Genomic DNA, 23052 nt, shown 5'->3' on the forward strand with positions numbered 1-23052 from the left:
TTTTTTTTTTTTTTTTTTTTTTGGCCACATACTTGTATGAGATCCTGCTTCATTCAGATAGCAGAATCGTGAAAAACAACAGCAGTAACTCTTTCCGAGGCCAAAACGCAAGTATCTGGCAGAACCCAGGAGGGCCAGAAGCCATTAAAACAGAATTCCAAAGAGGGAAAGAGGCATCACAAAAGAAGCATCAGTCTGCAGAAACGCTTGACTCCCTGATGGGTCCCCTCTCCCGCTGCCTGCATTTTTAGGTGCTCGGAAGCTGGTTTCCACCCCTGATGATACCGACAGGAGTGATAGTTACGAGTCCGCCAAGAGATTTTTTAAAAGGCTGCAAAAATCAGGAACGTGAGTTACAGGAGAAGAGCAATCTATTCACATATTACTATGTATATATTATATTACACATAATGTAAAGACAGCCACAGCATGTGTCTTATAATGAAAATAATTATAAATAGCAGCCAGGATTGAGCACTGCCATGTAGTAATAGCTTTACATCTGTTATTTGTAACCTTCCAAGTAATAGGAAAGGATGACTATCTCTGTTTTATAGATAGGAGCTCAGAGATGTTACATGGCTTGCCCAAGGGCATACAGAAAGTAAGCAGAGTAGCCAAGTTCAATCTCATAGGGTTTAGAACCAGAGCTGCACTAAGGAAAGGTGATAAAGCAAGTCCCTCCTTGTTGGGAGGATGTCCTCAGTTTCAATTTTTAACTCCAAGCATCCCACTTTTTATCCTTTATCTACTCACACGTTTTTTTTTTTTAATGTTTATTTATTTATTTTGAGACAAGGGGAGGGGGAGGAAGAGAGAGAGAGGGAGAGAAGAATCCCAAGCAGACTCCGCACTGTCAGCACAGAACCCCACTCGGGACTCAATCGGGGTTCAGTATTGTGAGTTCATGACATGAGCCGAAATGAAGAGTTGGACACTTAAGTGACTGAGCCACCTGGGAGCCCTGACACATTTCTAGTCTAGCAATTCTTTTTTTTTTTTTTTAATATTTTTATTTATTTCTAGGAGAGAGAGAGAGAGACAGCGTGAGCAGGGGAGGGTCAGAGAGAGAGGGAGATACAGACTCTGAAATAGGCTCCAGGCTCTGAGCTGGCAGTCAGCACAGAGTCGGACGCGGGGCTCGAACCCACGAATCGCGAGATCACGACCTAAGCGAAAGTCAGACGCTTAACCGACTAAGCCACCCAGGCGCCCCGACTCTAGCAATTCTTGAGCACCTCAAGTCCTTTAGGACAGATCTCCAATCCAGCCTTTTTCATAACCGTACTACCTCCTTACCAGTCTACAGGTCATGGCCTATTACTATAATGGCTTCCTTCAGAATGCACTCAATGTGTTTGCTGTCTTTATTATATTCTCTTGGAAAAGCCTTCACCCTAGCTTGCTTCAATTCTTGAGTCTGCCCCTGAACAGCTGCTGGAGAAAAATACACAACTGGCTGACCGATCTCACTTTGCTATCTTTTGCAACCTGAGGATCAGCTGAGTAGGCTGGGCAGGTGTGAGTACCTGAGTAGTGCTTCTTACGGAAACAGTGCCTCTCCAAGGGTGTCCGGGGGGTGCCCCTGTCTTACAGGAGGAATGAGGTCCCCTGTGATGGTCTATTGCTTCTTGTGCCCTTATTGTCTTTCTAAGGGAAGCCCTGCTCTTGTGCCCTGGTTGATCAGTTCACTTACATATTTACCAGACACTTACATGTGCCAGACACCGTGCTAGGCATCAGGGCTATGGCTGCTGCCTTCCCTTCCTGCCAGGCTGAGTCATCTCCTTCAGGTCTGCCACATATGGCCACCTCTCACACCGCTTTGTCCCTGAGCAAGGGCATTATTTTTGTTAGAAAAATATTCCCAAGGTAGAGACTGATGACTTTTTTCATTCATTGGTTATGGAGGTGGCTGTCCATGATCTGTATTGATCAGTATTTTCTTGCAACACTCTTTTAATTTAGCTGTGTGGAGTTCATTGATTCATGGATTGATCCCAATGTCTCTTTAATTTCAGGCACTGAACTAGGTGCACAGATACAAAGAGCAAAAGGACTCTGTCTTTGCTCTCTGAAATTAAATGTGATGAGGAAAACCATGTTTCTACTAGACTGTTTTAAAAAATTTTTGAAACGGTTATTCATTTTTGAGAGACAGAGAGAGACAGAGTGTGAACAGGAGGAGCAGAGAGAGAAGGAGACACAGAATCTGAAGCAAGCTCCAGGCTCTGAGCTGTCAGCATGGGGCTCGAACCCATGAGTGAGCTCATGATCTGAGCTGAAGTCAGACCCTTAACCAACTGAGCCACCCAGGTGCCCCTCCGCTCAGCTTCTAATCATATATTTTTTTTGAAAATACTAAAGAATGAGCTAACTCCACTCTAAAAACCTAAGGCACATCCAGGAGATAATTGCACAGGCTTTGGAGACAGACTGACAGACAGGGTTGAAAACCCAGCTCGGCTACTTAGTAACTGGCCTTGCAGAAGATCCTTACTATCTCTGATCCTCAGTCCTCCATAGGTCAAATGTCAGAAGAGTTAGAATGTAGGAAAGCACAGAATAAATGTTCATAAGCAGTAGCCGCAGTTACAATAAGAAATAAATTTTATTTGACACTCCGATTTAAATATTAAAAGGTCACTAAGAGTTCCTGAAACAGGCAACATGCTATATGGGTGAACAAAAGTGTAACAGACCCTTCTTAATATTTTTGTTTGTCAAGTTGTTTTTCGGGGGGCCACAATTCTGTCTCTAATTCAGACCTTCTGAGGTTTTCACTTATTCTATCTAGAACCTTAGAACCCTGTAGTGAAGTGTTTGAGTGTCTTCATGTGAGTGAGGAACTTCCCCGAATACCCCATCCTACTCCTATTGATGCTTTGCTGGGGACAGGTTTTGGCTACTCAGTAAATGCTGCACATAGGCTTTCCCCACTTCCTTCTACTCTGTTGTCCACCGCCTTCCAGGCCTTCAGTTACCTCCCTTTGCGAGGAGTAACACAGATTTGTGACCTTCCTGACATACTAACCAGGATGTACAAAATCTACCCAGGGACCTCATCTCTTCATGAAACCAATCTGGTTTATTAGTATGGATGATTTCAAATATTTTAATCACAATCCTATGACTAAATGACAATTTTGGACTCGGTTTTATAGCCCAGACCACCTCCTAGACCCAGCCAATGACACTGCCTTTGAAAACTTGAGGTTGTACGTGGTGGAGGGAGGCGCTAGCCACTACGTAATGGAGTGATGTTGGTCATGTATCCTGGGTCAGAGTATAAGGATAGTGCTGGATATGATTTATGACACTAAAAGTCTATCTCCCCTAAAGAAAAACAAGCAATGGAAGCCACATTTCTTTTCAAATTTACCAGAAAGTTTAAAACTTGCCTTTAGTGGGTTTGACCCCTGTGTTTTCAGTTATCCCACATCAGGGTGCAAAGCTGTTGGGCCGTTTCTAAACATTAAAAACTCCTATGGGCATACGTACGTCAGTGAGTACCTCTGGCGGAAGGGTCTGGTAACTTACTTTGTCACCGAGGATAGACCTAGGCCCGTCGCTAAAAGCCCTAGTCTTCCTATCAGTGTTAAGTGATCACTGGCAGTGATATAGCAGAGTAGAAGAGCTGTTACAGCTTCTAGGCGCTCCTGTTCACCATGGACTAGGTATCTCTCTAATGGTTTGTATGCGCTGAATAGACATAACAAAATCTGCCATTGTAAGCATTTGTAACTGTACGTACACTCACATCATTGTGCAGCCATCTCGCACCATCCATCTCTTAGAACGTTTTCACCTTGTAAAACTGAAACTCTGTAGCCTTTAAACCTCCATTCCTTCCTCCCCCGCCAGCCCCTGGTAACCTTGATTCTACTTTCTGTCTCCGTTACTTTGGTTACTCTTGGTTCTTCATGTAAGTGGAATCATCCCGTATTTGTCCTTTTGTGTCTGGTTCGTTTCGTCTAGCATCATGTCCTCAAGATTCATTAATGTCGTAGCATGTGCCAGGATTTCTTTCCTTTTTAACCGAATAATATTTCTAGTCCTCTCTTATCCATTGTGCATATGTTCTAAGACTCCGAGTGGATGCCCCAAACCATGGATAGTCCTGACCCCTATATGTACAATACTTTTATCCTATAGATACATACCTATGATAACATTTAATTTGTAAGTTAGGCACAGTAAGAGATTAATAGTAATTGGTAATAAAATAGAATACTTATATAATGTGCTGTCATAAAAGTTATGTGAATATGGTTTCTCTCTCGGTCTCTCAAAATATTTTGTGCTGAACTCAGCCTTCTTCCGGTGATGATGTGGAATGAAAACGTGCCCATGTGATGAGATGAGGGGAGAGCAATGACGCAGGCACTGTGATGTAGTGTGAGGCTGCTGTTGATCTTCTGACTATGTCAGAAGAAGGAGGTCTGCTTCCTGGCCTCTGTTGACCATGGGTAACTGAAACCGTGGGAAGCAAAACTTTGGATAAAGGAAGGAACTACCGTATTTCATTTTGTTTATCTATTCATCGGTCATTGGGCATTCTACGTACTTTTCAATAGGCTATAGATTCTGTGGGATCTTCCCAGCAACCGTAGGTTCTTCTTACTGTTTGATATTTGAAGTAAGTGGCTTCAAAAGTTTAAGGTGTTTGTTTTGGTTACATGCAAAAAAATGGAGGTGCCAGTAAGCAGACTTACCCTTGTTGAACTATGAAGCCTGTGAGCTCCCTCCCCGTCTCTGCTTCCTACATGCTCCAGCCATCTTTCTCTCTCTCTTTCTTTCTTTCTTTCTTTCTTTCTTTCTTTCTTTTTAATGTTTACTTATTTTTTAAAGTGGTGGGCAAGGAGGGGGGTACAGAGGGTCTGAAGCAGGCTCTGCATGGACAGTAGTGAGCCAGATGTGGAGCTAGAACTCACAAACCTGAGGCGAAGTCTGATGCTCAACTGAGTGAGCTACCCTGGCACCCCACCAGCCACCTTTCAATGCTAATGATGACCAACATTATGGATATAAAAGGACTTTGAAAGCCACAAGTCGAGAGATAGCTTAACATCATGTTATCCTTGTTAACACTGACTATTTTCCAAATAACATTGTTATGTGCATTTGAATTTTTCAAAGATTTGCTCTATAAGATAGAATTTTTCACAAAATAAGAAAATCATCTTTCCTACAAACTATTCTTATGCGTCTGCCTCTTATCTGGAACCACACCCAGACTAGGCTTTCAGAAAATATTTGAACACTGTAGTAACAGCCAAGAGATTCCATTTGTAAAAAAAAAAAAAATTCCATTTCTGGTCCGTTCCCAGAACTGGTTAACTGTTTCTCACGCATGCCTTTCTGCCCTGTGGCCAGAAGATGGAGACATACCATGTCAAATACGTGATGTGCTGTTTACTATTCAGCTTTTTTAGCAAGTCCGAATCAACTTGAAATAGAATGGGGTCTGTTATTGATACATTTCACGTCACCTACTATTTCAAACCTTTGCCCAAAAATATTTTTTGAACTTTGAAAACTTTGTAAAAGAAAGAAAGACTGTGGTCTNGGGAAGTGGGGGAGGAAGTGGGAGGGAGTGAGGGAGGGAGGGAAGGAAGGAAGGAAGGAAGGAAGGAAGGAAGGAAGGAAGGAAGGAAGGAAGGGGGAGAGGGAGGGAGGGAGGGAGGTGGCTTCTGAGAGTCTGTTACAGAAAAAGTGATATTGGAGAAAATGGTCCAGGACTTTCATGGATACAAACTGCATCCACCCCTTTTGGCCTCGCCTCTCTTGACATTGTGGAATGAAAGTATGGAGCCTAGTTGTAAATATCTATAGCATATACGTTTTAGAAATACAATGCCATGGAAATCCATTGAATGTGTGAATTGAACTGCGGCCAGAATTGATTAAGTGGTATTTAAAGCCCGTAAAGGAATTAAGAAACCTTTGAAAGGTGACTAATAATGTAAGAACAGACTCTGTAATAATATTTCTGGTCTTATTATATAACCTTTATGTATCTACTAAATGTAATTTTTAGCTATTGCATTCGTATTTGCTCATAGAATTGTATACAAAAGAAAGTGAATCTCTAGGATTCTGGGATTGGATGAGAAGATTGAAAACTCAGCTTAGACTATTCCCTTCCTTTACACGGAATTCCTAATATTTACACACTGTTTCTAAAAACTCGAAGGTAACTTTTGCATTCCAATCAATCAACATCTAAGGAATCTATTCTATTAGCATAATGTAAAAGACATCCCATGGCAGATGATCCGGGTTTGGATTCTTGTGGTTTGATATCACACTGTGAAATTCACGGGCCCTGGAATGTCTCCCAGGATCTTAGGTGATGGTTGACTCTTACTTAACTCTTGATTTTCTGACACGCAAAAGCAACGTGCAGGAGTAAACATGAGGCCAGGCATCCTTAGGAAGGTGGCAGTTTTCTTGGTCAAACTACTTCCTCTTGGAAAAGCAAAAACAACAAACCAGGTAGAAATATCGTTCCTTGCCAAGCCCCTGACTGCTCCTTTTCCTGTTCCTCTTTATCTGGTTATACTCAGCCAGGTAGAGCACTGAGGTGGAGAGGCCAGGCAGGTGCATCTCTTCTCTGCATGGGCTGGCAGCTTTGCTCTGTTTGGCTGGCGGGAACGGTACCCTAACCTTGGTCGCTGCGCCCGGCGTCCTGGTGGTAGCATGGATCTTCAGTCTGTCACCATTCCCAGAAATAGGAGCAGTGCGGGAAATATTCAAATGAGACACGCCGCCCTCCTTGCAAAATCTTTGGTATGTGAAGGGCAGCACATCCAGTTCTGCTTTTCCAGCAGAGGGAGGCCAGGCTACAGTGGGAGCTGATGAGTCACCTTCTTCCAGAGCAGGACAAAGAGAGCCCGTGTGGCAGTCTGAGCAGCTCACCAGCTGGTACCGTCTGCAGCAGGTTGCCACGAAGAGCCTGCAGACATCACAGCTGCTTAGGCTCGTATCGGATGATTCTAAACATGTAGACAGGTACCTGGGCAAAGTAACGTGCCACGGAGCAGTGGGGGGTGCCCGTAGGGAAGTAATAGGAACACTGTCAGTGAAAGCTGTCTCTTCAAGGTATCGGACAGAGGCTGCCCAGGAAACAAGATGTGCCTGATTCCAGAAGGACTCCGACCAGAAAATCCTCAGAAGTTGTTTTATAAACAGCTTCCCTCCTGAGAGAATAATCATGGATTTTGAAAATACCAATCTCAACTTACTGATGACTTTGAAAAATCAAAGAAGCTTCTTTCCAGATGAGCAGTTTCAGTGTTGGCTGGTACCATTCCATGTTAATCCCCAGTTTCTTGTTTAATTCTACTTCTTCGGGACACACTGAGGCTTCAATTTTTACATAGTCCTCTGTCAATATCAGTCCTTTCTCTCTTCCTTTAGAGGCATGCCTCTAAAGATCTGGCCCTCTGTAAGATTATGTAATCTCACCTTTATTTTTCTATTTTTTATACTTTATTTTAGACTACAGTCAATATTACCTTTGTAAAAAGGTGAGAAAGAAAGAGCGTGTGTGCATCCACAAGTGGGGGAGGGGCAGACAGAGAGGGAAAGACTCCCAGGCAGTCTCCACACTGTTAGTACAGAGCACGCCCTGGGGCTCAGTCCCACGAACAATAAGATCACGACTGAGCTGAGATCAAGAGTCAATGCCTAACCAACTGAGCCACCAAGGCACCTCTCACCTTTCTTTTTGTCTAGTACTGTTAAATTCCCCGTGCATCAGAAATTCTCAGCAATCGCCTGAAGAGGCACCTTGGGAACGTTGGCATCTCCGTAGGCCAGTGGTTCCAAATCTCAGCTGCATCCCACTTACCTGGCTTCTAGTTAAATCAGCAGGCCCACCCTTAGGGATTCTGCTGCAGTAGGTCTGCCAAGGGCCCTGAGCATCTGTACATCTAACAGGTTCCCAGGAGATGCTAATTTTGAGGCTACAGGTCTAGGGACCACACTGAAAGAACTACAGCTGTAGGTCAACATATGGGTTTCCAAAGTCTTGAACCTAAGTCACCTATATAACTTATGACAAATACAGATTTCTTGACCCTGTCACAAAACAGGATATGAACATACAAAATTAAAATGATATAAAATTATCAATCCTGAAATAGATTTGTTTCCCCCACCCCTCACTGCTATTAAAAAAAAAAATCACCAGGGTGCCTGAGTGGCTCAGTCAGTTAAGCGTCCAACTTCGGCTCAGGTCATGATCTCATGGTTCGTGGTTCGTGGGTTCGAGCCCCGCGTTGGGCTCTGTGCTGACAGCCAGCTCAGAGCCTGGAGCCTGTTTCAGATTCTGTGTCTCCCTCTCTCTCTGGCCCTTCCCTGCTCATGCCCTCTCTCTCTCTCAGAAATAAATATAACATTAAAAAAAATTTTTTTTTAATCCTCATCCTTCAAGGTCTAGTGCTCTGTCCATGAAGCAGTTCCTGGCAATAAAAATGCTTTCGTTCTTCTGAACAATCAAAGTACTGTATTTTTCATGTTCTTACTGCTATTTGAATATGGACTTTTTATTTTATTTTTAATGTTTTATTTATTTCTTGGAGAGAGAAAGAGACAGCATGAGCAGGGGAGGGTCAGAGAGAGGGAGACACAGAATCTGAAACAGGCTCCAGACTCTGAGCCGGCAGTCAGCACAGAGCCTGACGCGGGGCTCGAACCCACGAACCGCGAGATCATGACCTGAGCCGAAGATGGACGCTCAACCGACTGAGCCACCCAGGTGCCCCTGGACTTTTTAAAGATGGATGCTTTGCCTGAGTTTTCTTGAAATTCTCCTTGGAGACTTAGATAAAGCAGCTGTTTAAAAATGGTTTAAATCATTACTTTGCTGTTTCTCATGAGAAATCCAAGTTTCGTTTCTACTGAGATCTTTGTCTTTGAGTGGTTGCTACCTGTGTGAGGAAAAGATATATTTAAAAAATAGCAGAGTATACTGCCATTGGCTCTTGACTGCATAAGTTTTGGTCCTGGTTTATGTAAATCTGATTATGCTGAGGATGCTAAAAGGGGCCTCTTGCTGTGTTGTATTTCTGCACGTTGGTCTTTATCTCCTTTGGTGCCTCCTCCCTCTTCCCCACCCCCTGGCAGTCTATGGCTACTTTGCCGAACAGTCAGTCCAGTGATAAGAGTTCAGAAGGGAAAGAGCCTTGAATATTTTTCTGGTACAAGGACACAGTACTGTCTCAGTCCCATGCTCCAGGAGCTCAGACTTTGGGGTTTAATTTTTTTTTTTTAAGTTTATTTATTTTGAGAGGGATAGAGAGAGAGAGAGAGAGAGAGAGAGAGAGAGAGAGAGAATCCCAAGCAGGCTCTGTACTGTCAGCACAAAGTTTGATGTGGGGCTCTAACTCCTGAACCATGAGATCATGACCTGAGCTGAAACAAAGAATCAGATGCTTAACCGACTGAGCCCCCCAGGCGCCCTTCGAGACTTTGGGATTTTAGGGTCAACTCTAGAGGTTTCTGTCACCTTTATTGGAGAGTGAAGGTCAGAGGACCCAGCGTTTGGATATTTGTCACTGAATCGCCCATACCGAATTGTATACCTCGTTTCCAAGTGAAATACTGTGATTTTTATTTCAGAAAAACCATCGGCTACTTGTTTAGTTTTTTTGAAACATAAAGTGATGGGAATAAAGCGTAGAGTGGAAGGGATTAAAGTGTTATTATTTACACTGAAAGTTCTCTGATAATTTATAGCCACGCCATTCAAGGAGGTGGTCTCCAAAAGCTTGAAATCTGTCTTTTACAGTGTTCACAGACACTGTAAAAATGTCTATGTTAAAGCAGAGGGTTTACTAAAAGCAGAGCACAAGACCTGATTCTCTCCTGAGTCATATATGAACATTAACAGAAAGAGTGGATGGAAGCATTTGTTTCAAATTGCTGTAAACCTCAAACAACCAGTCCTGGTCTTCCATCAAAATCATTAATGCCGTGAAGGCTGAGATCAGCGAGGACTGGACTACACATTTCTGCCTTTGAGGAGTGTATTTGAAGCCTAAGAAAGAAATGAGAACAAATCGAGAAATATCTGCCAGAATTTAATGAGATTTGGAGCAGTGACTTTATTTGAGAAAATTATATATCTGTCTTTATTATTTTTTTTACATTGAGTATGCATGGAGACTCTCACATCCAAATTTCCCAAGCCTGTCATAAGATGGTAGCGTGAATCTTTGCAGATTAAATTTATTGATATGCCATCTTTTACTGCAAATAAGTTGCAATTGCTTACGTTTGCAATTAAATTTTGTAATTAATTACACTCATGAGATCATAACTGGTTTTCTTTAGAAGAAAGAACTGCTCAGAATTTGGGGAAGTGCCTTTATCCCTGGTATGTGGAAAAGGAAATAAGATCTGTGATACAATCTTGTAGAGGGTTATTTGGGTTTGTTTGTTTGTTTGTTTTTTCCTATAGATTTGCATGAGGAGGTTGATATAACAATGTGGTAAGCAGTGTGCCTCGTGTCATATAATTCAGATCTCCTAGACCCTACCCTCCATTTTTTTTTTTACCAGATTAGCCTTTTTTGCCTGCTTTTGCAACATTTAACATCCAACAATTTGTCTGCATTAGAAAGAAATGCGCAGATTCAAAATCAATATTTTTAATGTAATCAAAGAACTACAGTTCTAAACTGTATTAAAAGTATACTTGTTTCGTGGATCCTATTACATTTCTAGAATAATTTTGATTCCAACCCACAATTAAGAATTGAATATATAGCTCGGAAGGTGCTCTAGACCAGGCAGGAGGGTAAATGTTAACAGGAGCAGGGTTTCAAGAAGAGCTTTAGTAAGCAGATCCCAAATGACATAAACAAAAGTATAAGTACTCACTTCATAACAAATTACCTTTATGTAGCACCTTAGATATAAATAAAAAACTTAGTGGTTACAAAGTTATAAAGATTAATATTTCAAGCAGCATGTTCTCTGATGGAAAGAGTAATAATATCCCCCTTCCAGATCACCTCCTCTAAGATTATACCCCTCGCCCCGTACCCTGCCATAAAACACAAATGCCACGTAGCCAGTCCTCACCTCAGAGGCCCAGAATACCTGTTGTCTGTGTAGCACGATACAATTATCTTGGGAGTTTTTGGTCAACTTTTTGTGTGCATGTAAAACTTTTGCTACTGTTAATAATTCACTTTGTGTGAAGATCTATTGGTGTAGGAGCAGGGAAGGGTGCATAGGAATGAAAAATACATTCTAGATTCCACCCTTTAGTGGTATATCCCACTAACCTAAATCTAGCTAGCAGGCCTTGGAAAAGCTAAGCATCCAAGGTCAAGAACTGCCCAGCAGTCGGAGCTTGCAGAATTATTTTTTAATGCAACACACATACACACACACACACACACAAACACACACTTATCTAGACACACAACACACATGTAAAATATACATTTTTTAGCACATGATAAGTACTTGGTAACCACATGCTGGTTGGTAAGCTGAATCCAGGTCTTTCAAGCTTTTGGTTTTTAAACTCAAACCTCTGCTACTTCAGTGTTTCAGGTACATTCATTCCTAATATGTTAGTGGCAACATTACCAATTTCCCTAAATCACAAGCACTGTTTTTAAGAGCTGTCTTATGTGTGTATTTATTTATTTATTTGTACTTCTGTACACATTTTCAGACATGCTGGGCTGTTGTTGCTGCTGTGTAGACTTGACATGGGCAGCCAGCACTGTGTTAGGACCACCTTACCACGCTCCACCTTTTGGAAACCTTTGATTGTAGGGGCTCGATGAGAAATGGTAGGGCAACACTGGTCAGATTCCGCCTAGTTATAAGGGCGAAAGCTCAGGCATCCCGCCTCTCTGTGGCTCTGCTGGGAAGAAAGCACATCTGATTTGAATATGAGTGTTTTTAAAAAAATTTCTTAGGGGCGCCTGGGTGGCTCAGTCGGTTGAGCGTCCGACTTTGGCTCAGGTCATGCTCTCACAGTCCGTGGGTTTGAGCCCCACGTCGGGCTCTGTGCTGACAGCTCAGAGCCTGGAGCCTGCTTCAGATTCTGTATCTCCCTCTCTCTCTGCCCCTCCCACACTCGCTCTCTGTCTCTCAGAATAAAAGACATAAAAATTTTCAAAACATTTTTTAAAATATTTATTTTTGAGAAATATTTATTTCGAGAGGTGGGGAGGGGCAGGGAGAGAGGGAGACACAGAATCTGAGGCAGGCTCCAGGCTTTGAGCTGTCAGCACATAGCCCAATGCAAGGCTCAAACTCACAAACCGCGAGATCATGACCTGAGCTGAAGTCGGACACTTATCCGGCTGAGCCAGCTACTCAGGCGCCCTGACTATGAGTGTTTTTGTTGTCCAGTGAATTAGTATATTTATATTTACACTTAAAGCCATTTGCCATGTAACTGAAGATGTGCTAATGATTGTGGAGGATTTGGAAAGCTTCAGGGAAAGGTACAGGCAGAAACGAAATTAACACTGACGACTTCTGGCTTGCACAGTTCACAAGTTACTTTGAAACTGACCGGATCACACTCAGGCTGGGGGCCTCATGGGCCAGCCTCCTGCACTACACAAGAAGTCAGGCAGGCACACCTCCTCCTGGGGAAAGATTTGGGACATCTTGTGCTGCTCTTTTTTTCTCTCTGCACTTCTTACCTTTGATAATTAGAGCTCGAGGGGAAAGGCACCGTATCTCTGTGCGGGAGCAGAAGTTGCCTGGTTTAATGACGGGAAGCGCGGCTGAGTTTTGTCCTTTGATTATACTGGGTGACGGTTCTCAGAATCTAGCATGTAAGAGGCTCACTAGGAAACTTGCTAAAACACAGAGTTCTCTGTCTCTTCACAGAGGTTCTGTTACAGTGGCTCAGAAAGGTGCATGTTTAACAACCATCACGGGTATTTCTCATTCAGGTGGTCAGTGGAGGATGTATTTTAAGAAGTGCCGTCTGTCATAGAGAATAGTGTCCAAGGCAAAGAGAAGCCTTTCTTTTCTGACAATTATTGGTCATCTGTTTTTCTTGAAAATGGCCACTACCACCTTTTCCCCCCAGTGCTATGGGATAGTGGCCACAGGAGCCCTGAGCCAGGTGTCTTCTACCTGCGGTGGGGCACGGGAAATGCCCTGGGATTTCTGGACCACAGGAGCAGATGCTGATGTGAAGGCAGAGGCAAGAGAAAGAAGCCACGAAAAGCATCAGCTGTCAGGAACTAATGAGAGAAACTGATTTCCAGGCAGGGCAGGACTGCCTTCACCTCTGAGAACAACCAGTCATTTCTCCCCAGTGTTAGCGTTCTGGTCCAAGATAAATGGTAGTTGAGGATGAGTGGGGTGGGGAATGAGCTTTCTAGGAAGCCTGGACTCAGTGGGCTTGAATAAGTACCCAGGAGAGTGGAAGACCACGCCAGGTAGAGAAATCAGTGAAAGCCAGGCAGCCCTCCCAGGGGAGGTGATCGCATGAACAGGCAAGGTAGAGAGGCAATTCCAGTTTTAGGCAGAATACAGAATGATGGGAAACTAAAAACGAGAGGTGGAAACCAGAAGTGGAATCCAGAGGCTGGAGGAAATTTCCAGATGTAAGACCTTTGTTTTTGGCTAGGAGATAACGGGTGGGATATAGGATTGCTGAGTTGCCCCAGGTAATCCATGAACAAGAACGTTTACTTCGCAGTTGCCCTTGGCAGTGGTTTGAATTGTGCCCCACTTCCAAAGATTGGTCCATTGGAACCTGTGAATGGGGCTTCATTTCGTAAAAGGGTCTTTGCAAATAGACTTAAGTTAAAGATCTCAGGATAAGACCCGCCTGGATGAGGGTGAGCCCCACATCCAATGACAAGGGTCCTGAGAAGAGGAGAGAAGGGGAGAACGCAGAAGAGGAGGTGACGCGGCAGGGATTGGAGTGAAGTGTCTCAGGCCAGGGCACACCCAGGACGGCCAGCAGCCACAGGAGCCAGGAGAGAGGCTTAGAAGGGGACTGTCCCCTGGAGCCCACAGAAGAAATCGACTTTTGCCAGCACTTTGATTTCAGCCCTCTAGCTTCCAGAACTGTGAGAGTATGCATTTCTGTTGTTGGAAACCACTGGGTTTGTGGTCATTTGCAACCCTAGGAAACAAACACATCTTTTCCGCCGTTCTCCATGTTATAGATTTCAGCAGCCTGGTGCTCTGCTTTGAAAATGCGAGTATCTCAGGGAGTTAAGTGTTGATTAATAGTCATGCAGAGCAAGGTTTGTCCATTAAACATTTTTCCCCACTCCTAATGACCTAGGAAAGAGAAATAGCCATGAGTTATTATTGGGGGTTGGGGGAGAAACACCAGAGAATTGGAATCAAACACTTCTACTTTAGGCGTATTTTGTTACTAGATGTTTGACCATGGGAAAGTCTCTTAACCTCTCAGAGAATTAGTTTCAATAGCTACAAAATGAGAATTTTAATGCTTATATATCAAGCTGCTACAGTATAAGGAATCAGTAAGACAGGCCCTGTCAAGCTGTTTGTAAAACCTTGGGCGATTATATGACTGCATAATAGCATTTGTTTTGTGGCAGGGAATACTTTTAGGAGGAAGAGCTGCTTAGATTTATAAAAGAGGTTGGGCTGGAATGAAGCTAAAGGTAAGGACAGGTAGCCCCAAGCCTCTGCTATAAAATGTTTCCTGGTATCATGAAAAAAGAAGGGAAAACTTGTGTTTTCAAATGTACCCCAGGACATATCATTCTTCCTGGTCCAGGAGCATTTTATATTAAATGGGCTTTGGTCAACTGATCTGGGACCCTAACATGGCTTTTAATATATCTGTGAATAATAAAAATATATTTGAGGCACCTGGGTGGCTCAGTCGGTTAAGCATCCAACTTTGGCTCAGGTCATGATCTCGCGGTTTGTGGGTTCAAGGCCCACGTCGGGCTGTGTGCTGACAGCTCAGAGCCTGGAGCCTGCTTCAGATTCTGTATCTCCCTCTCTCTCTGACCCTCCCCTGCTCACGCTGTCTCTCTCTCTCAGAAATAAATTTTAAAAAAAAGAAAACATTTGAAAAATTTTACAAAAATAATAAAAATATATTTGAGGTTCCAAATATTATGACCAACTTGTGCACTGGTACCACTTCTCCATTAATGACACGCTGTTAGGTGTGTCAGTGCACAGTATTAAGTGACATCTTAGTGGCCTGAATTTCTGTGGCTTCTGGAGGTGCTGTGTTCATGCATAAGGAACGTTTTTGGTTCTAGGGCAGTGTTTCCTGAGCACTATGTAGACACTTTGAAAAGGAAAAAAAATTCTAGATTTCAATTTCATAGTTTTCACAACATGCTACTGAGTTAATACAACTCAAAACTAAATAGGCACAGGGTTTCCATGAATGCCGTGCCGGCCCTCCAGATACACCAAGCAGGGATCACACGGAAGCAACTCTGTCTAAGGGACCTTCAGTTGTTGGCATTGATCTTGGCACCGCCTGCCTGAGTGGGTGTCTTCCAGCATAAGAAAGTGAAGATGATTGGGGAAAACAAACCACCCCAAGTTATGTCACCTTTATTTAATTTGTTTTAAATTTTTTAATGTTTTATTTATTTCTGAGAGGGAGAGAGAGACAGTGTGAGCAGGGAAGGGTCAGAGAGAGAGGGAGACAGAATCCGAAGCAGGCTCCAGGCACTGAGCTGCCAGCACAGAGCCTGACATGGGGCTTGAACCCACGAACCGTGAGATCATGACCTGAGCCAAAGTCGGACACTTAATCGACTGAGCCCCCCAGGTGCCCCAGTTATGTTGCCTTTAGTGAGACCAAGTGATTGATTGGTGATGCTACAAAGAATCTAGTTACAATCCATCCTATCAACACAGTATTTGACGCCAAGCACCTGATTGGACGTAGGTTCAACAATGCTGTCCAATCTGATATGAAGCATTGGCCCTTCGTGGTGGTGAATGATGCTGGCAGGCCCAAGGTCCAAGCAGAAAACAAGGGAGAGACAAAAATGTTTCTGTCCAGAGGAGATGTCCTCTCTGGTTTTGACAAAGATGAAGGAAATTGCAGAGGCCTACGTTGGGAAGACTGTTAACCAATGCTGTCATCACAGTACCTACTTTAATGACGCTCGGCGTCAAGCTAGCAAAGATGCTTACCTATTGCTGGTCTCAATGGACTTAGAATCATTAATGAGCCACCTGCTGTTGCTACTGCTTTTGGCTTAGACAAAAAGATTGGAGCTGAAAGGAATGTGCTGATCTTTGAATTAGAAAGTGGCACTTTTGATGTGTCGACCCTCATTACTGAAGATGGGATCCTTGATGTCAAATCTACAGCTGGAGACAGCCCCTTAGGCAAAGAAGACTTTGACAACTGAATGGTCAACCATTTTCTTGCAGAGTTCAAGTGTAAATGTAACAAGGACATCAGCGAGAACAAGAGGGAAGTCCGTCACCTCCATACTGCTTGCAAATGTGCTGAGTGTATACTTTCTTCCAGTACCCAGGCCAGTATTGAGATGGATTCTCTGTATGAAGGACTCAACTTCTCTACCTCTTATTGCTCATGCCCAGTTTGAAGAATTAAATGCTGACCTGCTCCATGGCATTCCGGACCCTGTAGAGAAAGCCCTTTGGGATGCCCAACTAGACAAGACTTGGATCCATGATAGGATCCATGATATTGTCTTGGTGGGTGGTTCTGCCCATATCCTCAGGATTCAGAAAAGTCTTCAACACTTCTTCAGTGGAAAGGAACTGAATAAGAGCAGCAACGCTCATGAGGTTGTTCCTTATGGTGCAGCTGTCCAGGCAGCCTTTCTTTCTGGAGACAAATCTGAAAATGTTCAAGATTTGCGGCTGTTGAATGTCACTCCTCTTTTCCCTCGGCATTTAAACTGCTGGAGGAGTCATGACTGTCCTCGTCAAATGCAATACAGCCATTCCGACCTCTTTCCTGAGATTGAAGTCACTTTTGATATTGATGCTAATGGCATCCTCAGTGTCTCTGCTGTGGATAAGAGCACAGGCAAAGAGAACAACATTGCCATCGCTAATGACAAGGGCTGCTTGAACAAGGAAGACATTGAACTCAGGGTCCAGGAAGCTTGATGGAGGCCGGCTCTGGCCGGGCCCAGGGGTCCCTGAAGGATGGACGGTGTCGGCGAGGGAGGGAGGAGAGAGCCCCGAGATTCTTTCTGATCACCAGGCAGGCATCTCTGCTCTGACTGGGGCTCAACTTTATTTTATAATTAAGTGTTTGGGGGACAGCACAGAAGTGGCATTTGCCTTAGACAATGATTTCTAATGACAAACTTGTTTGATATGTAAGAATTTCCCAGAACATAGATTTGTAGAAGACTCCTGCATAACCTTTATCAATAGTGATTGAGATAGGGGATTTAGATGCTTATCCTATGGGGAAGGAAGGTATCTTTAGCATACCAGACAATGTTTTTAGCATAAAAAGGGTGAAGTTAGTTCTTTGTGAGCAGGGGTCAATAGCTTGTTTGTTTAAGGAGAAGTATTACGAAAAACAGGTCTTTCAGGAAACATGTTTACTCCCATAATCACAAAAGAAGAAATTCCTCAGTAGGTTCCTTCACAGGGTGCAATCAGCATATTCAAGGCCAGAATAAGTCACTCCAATTACTGATCACAAATGCCTTGGGGGGGCTGGTACTCCAAGCAGAAACAATTGGGTGGGGGTGGATATCTGTCCTTAACTCTAAATTAGGCTCTTTGTCTCAGGGCCAGACTCCATTGTAACTCTTGTGTTCTTAGCCTCCTTTATTATGTAAGTCTTGGATCTGCAAGGCCCATAGGAAGAGCCTTTTGACAATCATCCACAATTTTTCATCTGAAGTCTCTTTTAAAAAGGCAGAAATATGCTTTCCCTTATGAGGAATCTGTGTGGGGACTATCGGTCTTATTTGGAATATTGTGAGGCCTGGTCAATACCCGCAGGCTCCTTTCCAACATGAGCCAGTAGTAGCAGAAGGAGATACTAGTTTTTATTTCTCATGGCCGGAGCTGTGCAAACGCTGTCATTTCCTCGCTGTGACTGTCGTCCAGTGAGGCCAGTGCAGCTCCCAGCAGAAGCTGAGAGGTACAAAGCTGATGAGAAACAGTGGGATAAGGTGTCTTCCAAGAATTCACTTGAATCTTAAACATTCAACATGAAACCATCCATTGAAGATGAAAAACTTCAGGGCAAAATCAACAATGAGGACAAACAGAAGATTCTTGACAAGTGTAATGGAGCCATCAACTGGCTTGATGAGAACCAGACTGCATAGCAAGAAGAATCTGAATACAGCAGAAAGAAGTAGAGAAAGTCTGCAACCCCGTCATGACCAAGCGGTACCAGAGTGCAGGAGGCGTGCCGGGAGGAAAGCCTGGGGGCTTCCCTGGTGGAGGCGCTCCTCCCTCTGGTGGTGCCGCCTCTCTGCCCACCATTGAAGAGGTTGATTAAGCCAATCTGAGAGTAGGTCTAGCATTGTTTCACACGAGACACTTGAAGGACCTAAATTTGTAGCAAATCTCATGCATGTCTTAAAGTCGAGCCGCCATAATAAATAAACCAGGCATCCTTGATACTTTAATATGGAATATGTGTGTAGGGGAAGGAGATAAACATTGCACTTTATAAGCACTGTATGGTAAGTGGAAGATGCAATATCTTAAATAAAACTGTATTTGAAATCGGCACCAAAAATAAAATAAAATAAATAGGCACCACGTCCCTATACATAATGCTTTCACATAGGCCAAACATTAAATACAATAAAAACTAAAAACAACCACTAGAAAACACTGGCTAATTTAGTGTGACTGATGATATTCTTTGCTAGTTTAATCACTGATCACAATGTGAATTGGGTACTGAATGCTGACGCAAGCTCTTTTGAGTTTGGCAGGCCCGATATTCTCCAGGACTTTCTCTATTGGAAATTCTGCAAACCCTAATTTGTGCAGCAGGCGGTACAAATACATCTGTTACATTTGACTTGTTTCTTTTCTCATTAGTCTGTGAGAATTAGAGTAGCTGCCCTTGTCAGCCTTGCAGACAGAACAATAAATGCCACCATGGGCTCTGGTCATCTCTGATGCACTATGATCATCCAGATGATCCAGAAGATGTCAATATTACTGTGTTAAGGTTCTCATCCTAATGAAAACACCACATTAAAATTCTCGTAGTAGAAGCCATGGACCACTTTGAATACATCTTTGGAACTCTGTCCACTCACCACAGCTTAGAAACACTGGTCTATACAGACAGAACCTGGGTTTAATATATGAATTATTTTTTTTCATTTTACATTTATTACAAGGGTAATAAATACTCACCGTAGACATTTTAGAAAACTGGAATCATTCAAAAAATAAAACAAACACTGTAATGCCATCACACAGAGAAAAGGCACTGTTAACATTTGAAGGTCTTTTGTTTCCCTATGCAAATACATGTGCATACATATTATTCTATACCCTACTGAAGAACTTTTTTTCACTTAGCGAAGCACTGATGGCAGCTTTCCAGATTACTAAGTATTCTCCCACAATAACATTTGGATTGCCTTCAATTTGTCAATTCGTGGTGTCTGTCAAAATGTTCTTAATTGAATATTTAGATTGCTTCCAGTTTTCTGCCATCATAAATTATGCTGTGATAAATGGGCTTATTCCTGAGTTTTGTTACACATGAATAATGGGTCTATTAACTCATGGGATATTGTCCTAGTATTTGGACTCCTACATGAAGGAGAATGCAACATTTAAAAGATTTGTGCACATATTAATTTTATGAATCAAACAGGTTAAAATAGAGATGTGGCAGTGATAACTCATAGCTGAATGAGGATGCACGGCTTAGGTGATTGTGAAAAACTATCTGTTCATTATTGTTACTCTGAGACAGAGAAAGCTGACTTCAAATGAAAACTTTTAAATATCATAGAACAGTAATTTATTTGTATATACAAGGTCTATTATTTTTGTTTTAAATGAATGACTACATGAATTTTTTTTAATTTTTTAATGTCTTATTTGTTTCTGAGAGAGAGAGAGAGCTACAGTGTGAGCAGGGGAGGGTCAAAGAGGGAGGGAGACACAGGATCTGAAGCAGGCTCCAGGCTCTGAGCTGTCAGCACAGAGCCCGACGCGGGGCTTGAACCCACGAACCGTGAGATCACGACCCGAGCCGAAGTCGGACGCCTAACCGACTGAGCCACCCAGGCGCCCCCATGATTTTTTTTTAATTTTTTTTTTTTTTTGGTAAGTAATTATAAACTCAGAAGAAGTTGCAAAAACGATTCAGAGAGATCCCCTGTACCCCTCCTCCAGTTTTACCCCAGTTACTTAACTATGGTACATTATCAAAACCAGGGTATTGATATTGGGATTATACTATTAACTAGATTACAGAGCTTACACCGATTTTACCAATTTTTACATATATTTACTGTGTGTGTGTGTGTGTGTGTGTGTGTTGTTCCATGAAATTGTCTCATATGTGGAGATTCTCCTTAGAGAACTTTTACATCACTACACGGGAACTCCCTTGGATGACGCTTCCTGGCCTCCCCTTCCTCTCCCCCACTGGAAATTACTGTTCCATTCCCCATCTCTATAATTTTGTCAGTTTTAGAATGTTACATAAATGAAGCCATACTAGGACATTTGTCCTGAAACACAGTAACTTCAACAAGTCTAGAAAGTATACCCTAGGTTACTGTTTACTATTTGGCCATCAAGGTTGTTGCAACTGAGATCAGAAGGGAGAGATGTCTCTTTGAAATCATTGTAATGAACAAAAAATCCCTAAAAGATAGACACGTATTCTATTCCGTTTTGTGTCTCTCTTATCGTGGATGATATTCATTATATACAATAGCCTGTATGGAGCAATGGCGGAAGCAATCAGAATAGACACACTCTGTAACTGATCAGCTCCCTCATGCCAGTGACACCACTGCATCTCAGCCCTGCCTGGCACCTAGCACAGTGCCAGGCAAATGGTGGGTGTGTCTTAGTCAGTTTGCGCTGCTGTAACAAAAATACCACAGATGGGATGGCTTAAACAGCAAACATGTATTTCTGACAATTCTGGAGGCTGGTAACTCCAAGATCAAGGTTCTGGCAGATCCAGTGTTTGGCAGGGGCCCCTCTTGGTTTGCAGATGGTCGTACTCTTGCTGTGACCTCACATGGCAGAAAGCAGAGAGACAGAGCAAGCTCTTGGGACCCTCCTTAAAAGGACACTAATCCCATTTATGAGGGCTCCTCCCTTTTGACCTCATTATTTCCCAAAGACCCCACCTCCTAATATTATCCTATTTGGGGTATGGTTTCAAAATATGAGTTTTAGGGGGACACAGGCTTTGATACCATGTCAAGGCACCAGATAAATGCCTTTTGAATGAATGAGGCATTATCGTCTCTCCTTTATGGTTCCTCTAGCCCAAATCCCAGAAGTCGGTAGCCCTTCTGTGTGGTATTCGCACAGCTAAGCAAGAGCAAGCTGTGCATCCTTTACAGTTCTGAACACCATTTTAACAAACCCGGGGGCAGTAGCCCTCACTGCAACGCAGTGGAATAAGGAAATCCAATCTATGCTTCATTCTGCTGCTTCCACGGACCTTACATTTAATCTTCTCTTGTTGATACAAGTGATTCTAAACCTATGGCCAAGATCCAGACAAGGAACATAGGGAGAAGAATGTGGAATTCAATCAGGGGACAAAGACATTAGGTGAATCTAACTAAGGGGGGAAAAAAACTAGCTGCAACTTGGTTAAAGGAGCAGAATTTCTTCTCCCTAAATTAGGTGATAAAACATGAAAATACACTTATGATAAAAATTGGTCTAGGGCGTAACTAGAAATATATTCTAGGAAATGTATGATATGCAGAGCTCCGAAACTAGCTCTGGTGGGAAGAACTGGGCATAGGGTCTCCTGCCGACAGAGCTTGCAAAACTAAACAATTAGCAAGACACCGGCTTGTTCATCTGGAATCTGAGCAGAATCAGCTTTGAAATACAGTGGCCCGATCCCATGCCTAGATACTGTATTTGACAGATTAATGTGTCACAGTCCTGACTCTTTGACCTAGGGATTACAGAGCCCCTGGTGGTAAATGTTTCTTCTTAAATTGGGAAAATGACTTCACAACCCATGGAAGATGCTAAAGGAAGCAGAGAGATGACGAAATGAGCCCAACTCCATAGCCTTCATGCTTCTCTGCTAAGTTTAGGAATACATCCTGTCATCAATTTTATTTGTGGTTATGTTACTAAAGGTATTCAAAATAGTCTGACATAGGAATATTGCAGAATTAGCCTTGAGATTTTGATTTGAAGTGTGTAATTAATATTAGATGTGTTATTTTATTTCAAGAGGGGTAAAATACTTTGATTACATATGTACTTTGTTTTTACATATTTAAGAGGTCAGCCTTTAGCACAACTGATTCTCCCCGTTGCAACATTTTCTCCGTCTTGTTCTCAGGATTCTACCTTGCCTGAGGCCTGTGCTAGCTGCTTTGCTGATCTGTCTTCCTTTGTTCAACCTCAAGTTGAAGTGCCCGGATTTAGCCTTGGATCTACCGCTCCTCTCTCCCTAGCCCTGGCCCGTCTCACAGTGTAAACACCACAGATGCACTGGCACTGATGACACTCAAATGCACGTCTCTGACCTGGATCTCTGTCCTCAGATCCAAACTTGGGACTTCATCCACTCCTTGGCATCTCTGCTCCTATCAAGGCCTCTCACACTATTCACACCTAAGCCAAATTCATGGCCCATATCACCTCCACCCTATCACGACCCCTGGCAGTTTCTTTCTCTTAAGTGTTCCCCATCTCAGGAGATAGCAAGCACCTCTTCCTTTTAGTTGTTCAGGCCAAAATTCTTGCCAGTCCTCCTCGACTCTCCCCTTTTTCTTCCCAGTCTATCAGGGAATTCATTTACTGCTTCTTCAAGACAAAGGATTACTACCCTCGCCACCATCTCCACTGCTTCCGCCCGGGTAAACCCACAGCCCCATCACG

General features: G+C 43.0%; 1 protein-coding gene and 1 pseudogene across 1 annotated transcript in view; both read left to right on the forward strand.

Annotated features, from left to right (window-relative positions):
• RCAN2 (regulator of calcineurin 2) overlaps positions 1-23052 on the forward strand; it is a 222029-nt gene that overhangs the window by 37553 nt on the left and 161424 nt on the right. The gene's annotated exons all lie outside the window — the stretch shown is intronic.
• On the forward strand, positions 7217-18472 carry LOC144232107 (heat shock cognate 71 kDa protein-like; annotated as a pseudogene).

Source organism: Crocuta crocuta, unplaced genomic scaffold (assembly GCF_008692635.1).
Source record: "Crocuta crocuta isolate KB4526 unplaced genomic scaffold, BGI_CrCroc_1.0 scaffold44, whole genome shotgun sequence".
Classification (NCBI taxonomy): domain Eukaryota; kingdom Metazoa; phylum Chordata; class Mammalia; order Carnivora; family Hyaenidae; genus Crocuta; species Crocuta crocuta.